The sequence below is a fragment of the Tenrec ecaudatus genome, chromosome 1, assembly GCF_050624435.1.
Source record: "Tenrec ecaudatus isolate mTenEca1 chromosome 1, mTenEca1.hap1, whole genome shotgun sequence".
In the NCBI taxonomy this organism is placed as follows: Eukaryota; Metazoa; Chordata; class Mammalia; order Afrosoricida; family Tenrecidae; genus Tenrec; species Tenrec ecaudatus.
This window is the reverse complement of record NC_134530.1, coordinates 32555744-32571691: the sequence shown is the minus strand read 5'-3', so window position 1 is coordinate 32571691 and position 15948 is coordinate 32555744. Positions and strand designations below refer to the sequence as shown.

The 15948-nt window shown below is 39.5% G+C and overlaps 1 protein-coding gene and 1 pseudogene across 4 annotated transcripts in view; one reads left to right on the top strand and one right to left on the bottom strand.

Moving 5' to 3' along the window:
- RERE (arginine-glutamic acid dipeptide repeats) overlaps positions 1 to 15948 on the top strand; it is a 535168-nt gene that overhangs the window by 276940 nt on the left and 242280 nt on the right. The gene's annotated exons all lie outside the window — the stretch shown is intronic.
- On the bottom strand, positions 1565 to 2345 carry LOC142433089 (forkhead box protein H1 pseudogene; annotated as a pseudogene).

The following is a 15948-nucleotide window of genomic DNA, read 5'->3' as shown; positions in this document are numbered from 1 at the left end:
TCGATACAGTGGTGTTATCAGTAGTGGGCTCAGGCATAGGAACTATTGTGGGGATGGCTCAGGACCAGGCAGTGTTTTGTTCTTTTGTGCATAAGTTTGCTATGGGTCAGTGCCTACTCGGTGGTACCAAACAGTAACAGCATGACAGACAAACCTCACTGCTGTCAATTTGATTCTGATTAGTAACCCTGTAAGAATAGATTTCAACAGCTCCGTAGGGCTTCCTGGGCTGTAAATCTTTATGAGAGCAGACTGTCCCATATTTTCTGCCAGAGAGCACTGCTGGTTCGAAACTTTTGGTTAATTGCCGAATGATTAACCCTTGCATGTGAGTTAGATAGTTGTTGGTGCTTGAAGTTTTTCAAGATGAGCCTTTTATATCAGGGACTGACACATAGGGTGGGAAATCTAGAAGTCCAGGAATGCTGTTCCTGTGTGATCGTTGGGCAAAGGTACCCAGAAGAAGGGACAGTTTCGGTGAACAGAAGAGTTTTTAGGCAAAAGGTGGAGGCAGAGAATTTTTATTAAATGCTGGATTCTAACATAGCTTTGTGAAGGGAGTGGACAAACTTCAATCTGCACAGGCTTGTTGGACTCTGAAAACTGCATTTTTATTATTTTATTGTGGTCCGTATTTATGCAAGTCAGTGGTGACCATTGTGATTTTCTTCACATGTTCATTAGCTTTTGTTTAACCTATTGTTCAACCTTAATCACCCTTATAGGTTCTAAAACTAGATTTTATTTGTGAATTGATGAGGAATCATGGATTTTCCTCTAGATGGACACACAATGATAGAACTAAACTTTTAAAAGGTTAAGTGAGAAATGGAGAGAACTAATTATGAAACTTCTAAAATAACATAAATGTACCTGAAGAAGACCTGATTTCCAGAATGCAGAGGGAGTGGGCTGGGAAGGGATGGTTTATAGTTATTGAGCAAAATGTATTGGTGCTGTGGCCAAAAGAGAGCACTTTGCTACCAATGAATTTGCATTCTAAATAGAGAAGAGATGCAGTCCAATGGTGTAATTGAAGTTAAGAATTGGATATACTTTGGTTAGAAGAACTCTTTTTTTTTTTTTAATGTTGTAAGCTCTTTTATTGTTACTGAGTCCCACCCCCCACCGAGCCCACATGGGGCCAGGCTCCATTCTTTCACGCTCCCTGTAAAGGTGCTACCTCCTTCAGTGAAAGCTGAGGGAGGGTGCTGGGTGAGTGGTCCTGGGCTCTCCCTCCCCCAGCCCAGAGCCAGGGAAGGGAGGTGACAGATGGTGATTGATGGGTGGATGGACAGACGGACAGAGGGCAGAGAGAAGATGGGACAGAACAGGGCTGCTGCTAGGACAAGCCCAGCCAGTTCCTTTCAGCCTTGCGCCTTGGGGGTGGGGGAGGGGAAAGCCAAGACAGACCGGCCTCCAGGGACAGTCAGATCTGGACCCAGCTTGGCTGCCACCCTTTAGGGGGCAAGGGGTGTCATCCAATAAATGTGGGCTCAAAATGGTTGTCACTGGTGACTTGAGGCTGCAGATTCCCTCTTACACAGCAGGGCCGGGGAGCGTGTCACAGGCCATACCAGGAGAGCAGCCAGCCTGGGGCTGGGACAGCCAGGTCCCGAGGGTGGCTCACCCACACGTCGTAGATGCTCTTGTTCGGAGGCACGCCCTCTTGTGGGTCCAGGGAGTGAGCAGAAGGGCCACAGGGGTCTTTCAGAGGGCTGGGGTGGCATGGGCACCCTCTCCTGCACGCTGCACCCCATGCTGCCTGGAGCTGAACTTTTCTTTGGAGGCAGATGGGGCCAGTGTGATCCCTCCCCTGGGTCTCCCAGCAGGGACTTGATACTGAAGCCTTCGTGGGGTGCTGGTGGGGGGCTGGGAGGCTGGTAGGGCCTGCCCTGTAGGACATAGGGGCCCAGGTCCTTGGTGAAGGCCCCTCGAGCGCCCCTGCTTAGCCAGCGCCGACACAGAGCTGTGTTCTGCAGCCGCAGGGCCTCAGCTGGGATCAGGCCCACGTCTACCACCCAGAAGTTGCCCTTGGCTTGAGGCTTTGAAGGGTCCTTGGGCACCTTTCGGAAACATGGGTTGGAGGAGAGGTTGTGTCGGATGGAGTCCTTCCAGCCCTCGTAGTCGTCCCTGAAGAAGGGGAACATGGCCTGGACCTGCCGGATGATCTGGGCTAGTTTCAGCTTCTGGGATGGCGCAGCCTGGATCACCAGGGCGATCATGGCCAGGTAGGTGTAGGGAGGCTTGTCATGTCGCAGGTATCTTTTTTTCCTCCTCTTGGGAAGCTGGGAGGGGGACCCCACCCTCGGGGGGCCCAGGTGAAGGTCTCTGCTGGGCCCCATAAGGGCAGCAGGCAGCCCGGGCTGGGGCCCGGCCGGTGGAAGTGCTGGTTAGAAGAACTCTTGTGACAAGTTACAAATGGTAATTGAGAGAAACTAAGTAATTTGCCCGAGACCAGGTAGTATGGAAAGGAATACTTTGAAACCAGGTCTCTGTCATTTTAAAACCTGTGCTTGGTCCTGATGTAATAATCTGTATAGGACAGCGGTTCTCAACCTGAGGGTTGCAACCCCTTTAGGGGTGTAGGAACCCTTTCACAGGGGTTGCCTAAAACCATCAGAAAACACTTCCGATGGGCTTAGGAACCGAGAGAGACACCACTCCTTTAGCTATCTCCAGGCAGGCCCGCCCACGTGCAAATGCGCCCACATATTAGTACCCGGCGTGAAGACTATTACCCAAGCTACACCAGCTTCAAGACAAAATTTCATTTATTTCTCATTAGAAATAACTATTTCAAAATATATAATGACACAGTTTTTGTGATTCATCACTGTGCTTTCATTATGTTCAATTTGTAACGATGAAAATACATCCTATCAGATATTTGTATTATGATTCATAACAGTAGCAAAATTACAGTTATGAAGTATCAACAAAAATAATTTTATGTTTAGGGGTCACCACAGCATGAGGAACTGAATTACAGGGTCGCGGCATTAGGACGGTCAAGAGCACTGGTATAGGAGAAATGAGGAAGATCTGGAATTTACAGTGTCCAGCACTTTTTGACACTGACTCTTGGTGGATGAGTGAGAGGGAAGAGATAAGGAAATTTGTCAGGTTTTACAGGCTTGCAGCCTCGTCTGTTCCTTCAGAAACTTTATGCCCATAGCAATTACTATGCATTTGAGATATAAAAATATTAATACTTTATATTGTTATATATTACTACTCTTAGACGTTTTGCTTTTCTTGTTTATATTTTTAAATTGCCTTTATATTTTGGTGTCCTAGGTCTTAAGATGATCACTTTGATAAGCCCAGATCAGCAAGAGCTTGTTTATTATGTGCCAAGCAGCTGTCCATTCTTTTTGCAGAGTGCTGTGATAATTCCAGCTGCTTTCTTATGTTGCGTCTCTATTGTCTCACACACATTGTCTAATTTAGTTCTTTTGGAGGAGGTGCTGTTTTGACATTAGGGAGAAGCCACATAATTATATGTGTACATTTGTGAGCATGGTAAAGTACATCTTTTGTCTGCTGCAGTGCATCTAGTGTGCATCCATTTCCCAGCTGAAATCTGGGTGTGCCATGAAGTTCTCCTTTATATCTCTGTGATGTGCCCTTCCTGTAGGGGTGCCCCTTTTGCCATATTTCCTGCCCTGGGGATGCGGAGCCTTAGCTGATGCCTTTTTTCCTCACAGAAAGTGTAAGGTGAGGGATGATAGGAGTGGGCTCTTGTTGCTGTCAAATCTCATTATAAAGTACAGATAAGGATGACGCAAACACATACATCCCTCAATGAGCTGTGCTAATGCGCACTCACTCACCAGGCCAAGGAATGGACTGTGGCAGCTATCTCAAGTCTCCTTTTGTACCTATTCCTTCCTTTCCTACCAAATTAACTTAATTTTTACAGCAGTCATACTCATTTCTTTACACTTCTATATAAATTTATTATGGATATGTGGATTCCCAGAACATTGTAGCTTAATCTTGCCATAATGTGCCTTTCAAATGAACAGAGTCTCTCCCTCACTTCCCTTTCTTTTCTAATACTTTATTGAAGTCCCATGCCATTTGACTTTTAGAGTTTCCCCAAATCTGGATTTACTGATAGTATCATGAAATTTAAAAATAGTTCTTTACCTTTGTATATGGGTTTTTCAAAAGAGTTGTAGAAAAATTACATCACCTTACTTCAAATTTTCCATGAATCTTTTAAAGCTCCCTCACATTTCTGGTGATTTAGTATTTGTGGATCCAGAGGCTTGATCAGATTTAGTTCTAACCCCTTGGGCCAGTGTTATTCTGTGCTTTCCTCAGGAGATACAAAGTGTCTAGTGGTGGTCCTGGTTGCTGCAGCTCTTTTAATGCTATTAGGTTCTATCTGTTGATTCTTCAGGAGTTACAAAGTTTTGATAGTCTATCATTTCATTTTCATTTATTGTTGTATGTCTTTGATCTGACTAACTAGAATAATTGCACATAGAAATGCAGGGCTGGATTCTTTTCCTTTATGAACCCAAACTCATAAAGAATTTTTTAATAATGCGTTGTTGCTGTTAGGCGTCTTAGCAACCGTATGTGCAACAGACTGAAACACTGCTTGGCCTTGGACCGTCTCCACAATTGTTCTTATGTTTTTGTTGCCCCTCTACTTTACCAAGTACCATGTCTTTCTCCACAGATTGTTCTCTCCTATAACACGTCGAAATACATGAGTTGAAATCTTGCTGCTAAGACGCAGGTTCTGTCTGTACTTCTTTTCTAAGACAGATTTGTTTATATTGAAACCAATTTAACCTCAGAAGGTGACCAGTAGTTCACTTGAAAACATCCTTATAAATTCATGAAGTATATTTGATAGACTTAGATTAGTTGCAGTATTAGAGATCAGGTTAGCCTGCTGTTGCTTGGCCTCTGGGGCCTTTTGATGATATGACCTTAAGCAACCTCAGGTTGTTTCCTTATTTGTATGTTCCAGTCTCATCTCATAGGCCAACAAGGCTATAATCTGCATTTCTTCTAGAATCCCTGTTTCTTTGAGTAGAAAATTAAGTTCCAAAAGCATAATCTGAACTTTTTGAGTCTCACTGCTACTGGTATGCCTTGACAATGTCTACTATATTGTTACAGCTCAATTGTCTGCTACTCTTGGCAACCTTGTATATTTAAGAATTAAATGTTACCCAGTCCTGTACAGTCTTCATGATTGTTGGTGGCATTGCAGCTCTGTGCCAGCCCATCTCATTGATGGGTTTCCTTGTTTTCTTTTGGCCTTCAGATTTATCAAATATGATATACCTATTTTAGTAAGTAGTCTTTCCTATTGCCATGTACAAAGTATTAGAGCTCATGTCTTGCCCTCTTTACTTTTTTTTCCTCCCACTTTTAAAGACCTTATAGTTGTATTTCTTTTAAGGTCATTGTGTTTATTCTTCTGACCATCAAAGGCTTATTCATTAATTTTTGCCAACACCACAGTTTGAATAGCTAATTCTTTCGATTTCATTTTCCAGTTTTTGAACGTATGTGAGGTGATTGAAAAGACTTGGGTTAAGCACACATTAGTCATTAAAGCAACATACCTGCTTTTTAGAATTTCATTAGATGTCTTTTGTAGCAGATTTCTGCAGTGCTGTATACACTGTTTGATTTCTTTACAGCTTCCATGGGCATTGAGTGTGGATTCAAATAGATCAGTCATTTAGTTTGTTGGTCCAGTAGTGAGTATTTTAATTTTCTGTGTTCAGGCATACGTGAAGGCTGCATTTTGTCTTGGGCCTTTGTCACATAAGTCAGCCCTTCATGAGTGCTTCAAGGCACCATTATTTTTCACAAGTAAAAAAGTTGTATCATCTTAATATTGCAGATTGTTAGTGAATCTTCTTCAGTTTTGATGCTGTGTTCTTCATAGAGTTCTGCTTCTTGGTTTATTTGTTCAGCATACAGATTGAACAAGTAACGTGAAAGGACATAACACAGCTACATACCTTCCCTTTGTTGATTATGCAGTATTTCCTGATTCTGTTTGAATGCCTGTGTACAGATCCCACACGAGCACAATTTAGTGCTTAGAATTCCTATTCTTTGTTATTTTATTCATTGTTTGTTATAATCCATACATTTGGATGCTTTTGAGTAGTACATGAAATACAGATAATAGTAGTGTTTTCATGTAACTTGCTTACCCTTCTTGGGGCAGGTGGTGGCAGGATTCTATTTACAGAAGGGTCCCAGGATGGGATGACAAACTTCAAAGGGAAGGTCCCTGCCAAATTACTTATCGCTTACATTGCCAATTCATTTAGGAAATGTCTCTCCCTTTTACTGTGTTTACTTATCTAGTTTTAACCTCCTTCATTTTATTTTATTTGCGTTTTGTTTTGTTCTCTAATGTTGATCTGGAGGGTGTTATTTTTTAATCGTTTTATTAGGTACTCATATCTTATCACAATCCATACATACATCAATTGTGTAAAGCACATTTGTACATTCACTGCCCTTATCATTCTCAAAACATTTACTCTCCACTTAAGCCCCTGGTATCAAGTCCTCATTTTTCCCCCTCCATCCCCCCTCCCCCCTCCCTAATGAACCCTTGATAATTTAAAAGTTATTATATTGTCATATCTTGCCCTGTCCGACGTCTCCCTTCACCCACTTTTCTGTTGTCTGTCCCCTAGGGAGGAGGTCACATGTAGATCCTCCTTATAATCAGTCCCCCCTTTCCAACCCACAGTCCCTCTAACCTCCCAGTATCGCCACTCACACCACTGGTCCTGAAGGGATCATCTGTCCTGGATTCCCTGTGTTTCTAGTTCCTATCTGTGCCAGTGTGCATCCTCTGGTCTAGCCAGATTTGTAAGGTAGAGTTTTTATCATGATGGGGGGTGGCATTTACGAACGAGAGGAAAGTTGTATTTTTCATCGTTGCTACATCACACCCTGTCTGGCTTGTCTCCTCCCTGAGACCCCTCTGCAAGGGGATCTCCATGGCGTATAAATGGGCTTTGGGTCTCTACTTCACACTTCGCACCTTATTCACTATGGTAAGATTTTTTTGTTCTGATGATGCCTGATACCTGATCCCTTTAACATCTCGTGATCGCAGACTGGTGTGCTTCTTCCATGTGGGCTTTGTTGCTTCTGAGCTAGATAGCCGCTTGTTTATTTTCAAGCCTTTAAGACCCCAGATGCTGTATCTTTTGACAACAGGGCACCATCAGCTTTCTTCACCACATTTGCCTATGCACCCATTTGTCTTCAGCGATTGCACCATGGAGGTGAGCACACAATGATAGGGGTTTTTGTTCTTTAATGCGTGACAACTGATCCCTTCGGCACCTCGTGATCACACAGGCTGGTGTGCATCTTCCATGTGGGCTTTGTTGCTTCTGAGCTAGATGGCCGCTTGTTTACCCTCAAGCCTTTTCGACCCCAGACACTATATCTTTTGTTAGCCCAGCACCATCAGCTTTCTTCACCACATTTGCTTATTCACCTGCTTTGTCTTCAGCAGTTGTGTCGGGAAGGTGAGGATCATAGAATGCCAATTTAATAGAATAAAGTATTTTTGCATTAAGGGAGTACTTGAGTGGAGGCTCAATGTCCTTCTACTACCTTAATACTAAACCTATAAACGTACACACATAAATCTATTTCCTCATCCTCATATATACATGTATTTGCATATATACATGTCTTTATGTAGACCTCTATAAATGCCCTTAGCCTCCCAGCTCTTTCCTCTATTTCCCTTGACTTTTCTCCTGTCCCACTTTTTATGGAGAATTTTCTGAATTCATGCTTTAGTACCAAATTTTTCTTTTTGCTTTTTGGTGGGAAAACTTAGAAATTAGCTCTTAGGAGTCTATTCAGATATACTTACCTGAAAATGGTAGGTAGTGTTTATTTTGTCAGGTGCTGTGAGTTGGGAACTATAAAAGATATACCCTGGCATATTTCCCATTTACTGTTCCTTTCTTCACCTTTTTCCCCTACCCCTCCTGGAAAATGAAGGATAATGTGGCCATATATTCTCTGATGTATGAAGCTTCCATTTCTACTTGATTTGAATATAAAGTAATAATTTTAAAACTCTTATTAAAATATGCATCCTACAATCTTTTTGTTTATTTATTTGTTTTCAATCTTTTTCTTTTTACATCTTTTACCTTTGTTATCTAATAGATGGATATGTTCTATGTAATATGAAGGCATATCTAGATGTAGACTGTACATTGTAATCTCTTGACTAGATTAACTAAAATGTACTAGATTCCATATATATAACATTCTTTTAAAAGATATGATCATCATAGCGATCTGATTAGAATGAGAGAATATTACTCTATCACATAGTACCAACCAACCAACTCATTGTCATTGAGTTGATGCCAACTCATGGTGACCCTGTAGGACAGGGCAGAACTGCCCCTTTTAGTTTCTGAGACTAACTATAGAATAGAAAGCCTTGACTTTCTCCCTTTTAATAGCTACTGGTGTTGAACTGCTGCTGACCTTGTGGTTAGCAGCCTAAAATATAATCCACCACAGCATCCTAATCTATTATGATACCAGAGCTCCTCTAGAGGCACAATAATGAATGGTTTCATGGTAGCTGAATATGGGATTATTGTATTATGGAGACACAATGCACACAAATGGAAAACCTAAAATAGAACACTTTTGTTTCTACCCTTTGGTTTAGAAACAATTTATTGCAAAAGTTAGCTGCTTATTTAAAACTTGGTAAAATTGAATCTAGAACTAGCATGTAGTTAATGAATTTCATAGGGTCACCTGCTATAAGCATTTGTAGAGGGATTAGTTAGGACCTCATGTCCAGTTATTACCAAGTGGACGAAAAGCTGGGTTTAGTTAGCATGTATGAGTATCAAGCATCTATTAATTCACTGGTTTGTGATCAAGTAAAGGTTTTGGGGTTTTTTTTTATTGTTCTGTTTTTAACTTTAAGTTGTGAGTAAATCTGTTAGACTACATTGGTATTTGGGGACAGTTAAATCTTTGTGTTTTATTGTCAGTCAACTATTCACTAATTCATTATTTGTTTGAGTGTCTCCTATGAACAAGACATGATTTTAGCTTCTTGAAATACTGGGACATAAAATTGGTGTTACACTATTGCCCTTTGGTTCTCTTGATATAGTTGATGGTTGGGATGTGGACATTAAAACAAAACACATCAATGCATGGTTGTGGACGGTGCCATTGAGTTGTTTCCAGCTCATAGAGACCCTGTCTGTGCGCAGCAAAAGGAAACACAGTCGGGTATGCACCGTCCTCACAATGGCTCCTATGCTTGAGCCCATTGTTGCAGCCCCTGGGTCAGTTCATGGTATTTGAATGTATGAGTTATCGAGTATATAGTAGTTGGTGCTAAGTGAGTAGTTCTTGAACTGGTTGCCCCCGAAAGTACGGACAGTTTTTAAATAATTTACATGGCATGTTCATTTTCTTGAGAAAGGAAGTCTTAACAAAAGTTAAGAACCATTCATTGTCCCAGAGCTTGATTTGAGGTATTATTGATTTCTGCATAAATGCAAAGAGGCCTGTATAAATTCCCTAGGGAGCTGGTTTAACTATGTGTTCAGATTAAATTTCCTTGGGCATTGTTTGCTTTTATGTCCCAGTGATTATTTACTGCCAATTAAAATTCTTGACAGTTTCTTTTCTTAGCCTATCTGACATAACATTGATGGTAGAGTTAGAAAATTATTTCATATAATTCCCTTGCTAGATATTTTCACCTTCAAATTGTAGAATATGGTAATATTGTTAATAAGTGGTTACTGTGTTATCTCTTAATTGCCAAGAGTCGGGTTAGTAAGGTTTTCTTTTGACAGTAAAAGCTTTTCTAAAGATAGAGGACTTAGGGGAGTTATCTTGATCTTGTTTTAAAGGTCATTTGGTGAGGGTACGCAGCAAGCTGGAATTTGTATTTCTATTCATCTGTGGGCTTGAGTTTACCTGCGTGAATCACAGTGATGCAGACTCCAGTTTAGCTCAAACAGTAGCACCCAGAGGGACATGGCCTTGTGTCTGGTGGCAGATCAATTCTGGGCTCCAAGCAAGGGCTGAAGGAGGGTTTTCTTCTGTTCCTCACCACTGGGAAATTAATAGACCTTTTGAGTAGGGAGGGCTCTTTATTTCCGTAAGACGCACTCGTGTCCCTCAACAACTACTCTTGGCTACTAACATAACTGTGCCTCTTTGCTAGTAGACTTAGGGGGGGAAAAGCTCCCTTTTATGTGTATTTATTTTTCATATAAAAGATCCTTAACGATTTTGTATTTTAACACGAGGCAGATGTCTCCCTCTCTGAGCTGAGCTTTGCAGCATAACCTGCCTTTTGAATGTTTCTTTCAACTTGGCTCGCTCTGTTTGTTAAAAGGCCAACCCCCTTAGTGAGATGTTCTGCAAAAGGGACTGCTTGATATTTGAAATGTGAGAAATCCATTTAAGCCATGTGGTGCGACCGACAGGCCCCTCTGCTGGGTTCTGCTTGTTTTAATGTAAAAAATAGATACTCTAACTGATTGTGTTCAGTAATTGGATGTGAACTATATAAGTGACATTTCATGGCCAACATAAGGGCACTGTGGATGGCTTTTAATTTCAGTGTTGCTTGTCTGCAGGTTTAAAGGTAGAAACCATGATGGAATTTAATTATCAGAGCATATATTCAAAGATTCGTTCAATGCATGCGTAGTCTTTGTTTGTTAGGTAACTGGTGACTGTGCTCACCACGGAGCGCGCGTGATTTATAAAGCCGGCGTGTGCAGTGCCGCTCTAGAAATGCTAATAAGGCTGTGTGCAAAGAGGAAGGCCATCAATACTTTGCTGGCATCTTGCTGCCAAATTGTCTTGGAAAGACCTAATCTGTAATCAAAGAGGAGTTTGTGGGAAGTAGCAAATACAGTAAAGAAATGGTGTAAAAATTGTGCTCATTGCTTTCTTTCAGGGGAGATTTCTATTATATCTTATTAATGACTCACACCCTCCTTTATTTAAACATGTGAATAATATTTGACAAAATTGAATTTTCATTATAGAGCTAGTTTTAGAAGGTAGCACTGACTGGAATATTTATATTCAATAAGAGACTCTTTAAATTCCTTATTTAAAGGCTCATTAGCTGCGGTAAAATTTGGATAATTTGGGGGGTAAGGTTGTCTGTATAAGGATGGCATATATGGAGGGCAAAGGAAGAGGTGTATTTATTCCACAAGCGATTTAAAATGGGTTTGATTCCTTTGTATTTATTTGCCTTAGTATTCTTAGAACTTTTAAGTGTAAACGATTTTATTGCTGACTATTGGCATAGACAGATGTAATTATTTAGTCTTGTTTTACTTGACTGCATTTTTTTTAACAGCTTCGTTATGGCTATTAGTGAAGTACTGTTAGTGAAATACTGCTTTCCATTCACTGGAAGGCTAACAATAAGTAAATAATAGAAATATACCAAGATGGAAAAAAAGGAACAGAAAGCCAATACTCATTATATATAAAGCAACATGTGGTTGTTTTTGAATAGTTAAATGGTTAAAAAGGCAAAAAGTATGAAAAGGTTGTTGACAAGTTGACTGCCCTTTCTTGTGCTCTTATTTTATCCAAATTCTTTCTCTTCACTCTCTGCCCCATTGGGCGTCTTTTTTATATTAGCACATAGAATGGTTCTTTATCTCCTCTCACTTAAAAAAACATCTTTTTATCCACATGGTATTCCATTGTGTAGGTAATTGTCATGAACTAGATGAGTTAGTTTTTCAATGCCTGGACAGAGAAATAAGCCCTGGACCCTCAGATTTTTCACTCTTAAAGAATATTGGGTTGCAATGATGAGTAAATGTGTTCATGCTATTGTGTGTATATGCAAACATATCTTTTGAATAAAAGTGCTATAGATAGTACTTCTGGGGAAAATAGTAAATATATATTTGATAGTGCTAATTTTGACCGATATTGCCAAATCGTCCTTTATTAGTGTTTTACCAGTTTATATTTTGAAGGAGGGGGAAGTGGGAATGAGTGAGTATATGAGAATGTTTCTCCAGCAGACCATGGGGCTTTCTGCCAATCTGTGTAATAATATATTCTTGGTGTTATTTTAATTTTTCTCTGGATTTTCATGTTTTAAAAATTCATATGATTTAATTTTTACCTGTTTATTTAGAATTTATATTGCTATAAAATAAGAAGCATGGAAACAATTTTCTTTCAAGATAACTTCCCAGTAAGCCCAACAAAATTTATTTAAAAATTCCTCTTTCCCACCAGTATAAAATGCCATCTTTATCATAAACTAAATTCACCAAAGTAATGTAAACTCACCGACAAGTGCATGTTCTTATCTTTTACAATGGTCACTTCTATCTAATTTGTTTTAATATCATTTTACTAGGTGTTCATACAACTCTTATCACAATCCATACATACATCAATTGTGTAGAGCATATTTGTACATTCATTGCCCTTGTATCCAGCTTAATTTAAATCCAATTATTTTATCTGAATGGTTTTTAGGGATCAATATCTGTGCAAATATACCTTTTTTTTTTAAATAAAAAAATCCCAAACCTACCGAAAAGTACCTAGTAGAGTACAAAGAACTTTTTATCATAACTCATCAGTGAGCAAATGCCCTATTATCAAATCAGCCTTTGAAATAAAGTGTGCATTTCTTCCAAAGGACATTTTCTTATAAAATCTGCAGTTCAGCGATCACGCTTCAAAATTTGTCTTAATAATGTCTTTTTTAAAGAAGAGTCCAGTGCAAGATTATATTTTCCATTTAGTTGACATATTAATACTTAGTCCTCTTCTGTCTGTAGTGGTTCTCCAATCTTTCCTTAATTTTTCATAACCTTGATATTTTAAAAATATGTACAGCAATTGTAGACTACCTCTCAGTTTACATTTGCATAGTGTCTCTTCATTTTCTCATGACTTTATGGATTTTGGGAAAGAAGATCAAAGAAGGGAAGTGTTCTTCTCATCATAACCTGTCAGGGTGTACGCAACTTTTGTTGGACATTGGTGACGCACACATTGGTCAACCTGAGTACAATTGAGTCTCCTAGGCTTCTGTCATAAATTTACTTTTTTATCTTTTGTAAATTAATGAGTATTTAGTGGAATGGTGCTGTGTGTGATTATTAAAATACCCGATTCCTCAGCAAATGTGCAATTTATTCATTTACTTATATTACGATGAGCACATTTTTATTACCATATATACTTGAGTATAAGCCACCCAGAATATCAGCTAGGGCACCTAATTTACCACAAAAACGGCTTTCAAAAATGTGCTGGAAAAGTTGGCTTATACTTGTATATATACGGTATTTTGTGAGTTGTAATCTATTTCTGTCCATATTGATTTTCATTCTTAAACTGCCCCAGAGGAGTGGAAAGTAAAAGGAAACAGAGAAAAGATCTAGGAAGCAAAACTATGAAGAGAGGTATAAACATAGGTGTATTCTTATATGTAAATATATTAATTTGTAAAAGTAGAGGTATTAGCATATGCACATATATTTATATGGCCATACATTGAAGAAGTGGATGGACTTTGGACGTCTGCTCAAGCCCTCCCTCAATGCAAGCACACTTTGTTCTAACAACCTGGCATTCTGTGATGCTCACCCTCCAGGTTCTATTATTGAAGACGAAATGGGTACACAAGTAAATGTGGTGAAGAAAGCTGATGTTGCCTGGCTATCAAAAGATTACAGCAAAAAACAAACAAACAAAAAAGATACAGCAAAAGATATGGGATCTTAAAGGCTTGAAGTTAAATAAGCGGCCGTGTAGCAGAGAAACAATACAACAAGCCCACATGCAAGAAGGCGCGATCATGAAGTGTCATGGGATCAGGTTAACAGTCAACCTGAAGATCCAAAACAAACAAGCAAACAAACAAAAAGCTGTATTGTTAAGAACAAAAGGGGTAGCAACAGACAACCCAAACCCATCTGGAGACAATGGGACATTCCCTCCCAGAATGGTTGCAAGGAAGGGATGAATTAACCAGGGTGAAGTACAGCACGGATGAAACACACAATATTCCTCTGGATCCTTGAGGCTTCCTCACCCCGTACCATCATGACCCCAATCCTGTGTTTAACTGAGGGCTAGACCAGAGCATGTACACAGGTACAGATAAGAGTTCTGGGCACACAGAATCCAGCTCAGACAACCTCTCAGGAACAGAAATGGCAGTAGCAATACCTGGAGGGGAGAGGGGAGAAGAAGGTGCAGAAGAGGAGTGGGGAAGAAGCCACGGGGTGAAGGGGGACAGTGGTGGATGTAAGATATTAAAATAATAATTTATAATTTATCAAGGTGTCACAAGGTGGGATGAAGGGGGAGGGGATAAAAAGAGCTGATGCTAAGGGCTCAAATAGAAAACAAATGTTTAGGAAATAATGATGGCAACATATGTACAAATATGCTCGATATAACTGATGTATGGGTTGTTATAAGAGATGTTAGAGTCTCCAATAAAATGATCTTTTAAAAATTGCCCCAGATTTGGTCAATGGGAGTTCTTTCAAGCTGGTTTCATTGTGTCTTTGACATGTTGCTATTATTCTTTGAACACATTATCACTTACTGTCAAAACAAGTTGTTTCAGGTTCCACTTGTACTTTCTTTCCCCTAGATCTAGAACCAGCTGTTTCTCCAAGGAGCCCTATTTCCTTTCCACGTAGAATAGTATTTGGAAACCAAAATCTTTGCATTTTGAAGTCAATTATTAATAGAAATAGGACAGAACACGTAGGCTAATTTTTCAGCCTTAAATGTTTATATGAAGTCCTTGGGTGGAGCATATGGTTAACATACTTCACTATTACCCCCAATGGCTTAGGTTCAGGTCTACCTAGATGTGCTTAGAAAGACAGACCTGGCTTTATCTCCCTCTAAAATAGCAGGCATGGAGAGCCTTATTGGCCACAGTTTCTACACATTCCAAATGCTTTAGATAATTTAAATAGAAAAAGTTTCATGTACCTCAGATAGATTTGCGCAAAGAAGCACAATAGGAAAGTCCATAGCAGCCTTCATTGAAAGGGTGACAAACTGAAAATGACTTACGGCTACAAGGAGGAAATTTTATTAGCAAGCTTTGGTTCCTTGTAAATTGCAGTATGTATAATTCAAAATGAGTGAATTAGAGCCTGATGAAAGCAAATCGCAGAAGAACTTGAATAGTTTGCTGTCTTTTATAAAAGAGCGCAAAGGCATGCAAAATATACTATCATATCTTTTTAGCCATATGTGCATAGAAAGTAAAAGTATAGGTGAGAATGAGAACTCTAAATTCAAGATAGTGAATTATCTCTGAGGGAATAAGAGTGATTGTGTGTGGGGAGTGTATAGGCAGTTTCCGTTTTGGTGATGTTTTTATTTATTGAAGTATATATGCTACTTTTTATACTATTTTGCACTTTTATATGTGCCAGCTATTTCATAACTTAAAATTTAAATAATAGAAAAAATTTTAAATTCAAAATGAGGATACGATAAGAAATAAGATAAAAAGAACCTTAGGAAATATTCATGAATAAGTATAACTGTAGCTAAATGAGATGTGTGTGGGTTCATCTAGGTCTAGGTCTTTCTTTGCCTTCATGAAGTAGCTAAGTCCCAATAGACTTTCCTTAGAAGACTGCTTTAAAGGACTACAAATACCCTAAGAGAATAAGTATCAGTGTAAATAAATGCTCCTTGTTTTAGGATTATACTGTTATATCTTGTTCTTTATTATCTCCTCTCCCTTTAAAAGTACTTACATGATCTGAAATTATGGGGTGGGGGCAGAATGAGGGAGTGGAGGATTGGAAAGGATCTGCCCCTCCATTGGAATATAAGCTCTACAGGACTTGGACTATTTTGTCTTTGTCTCCC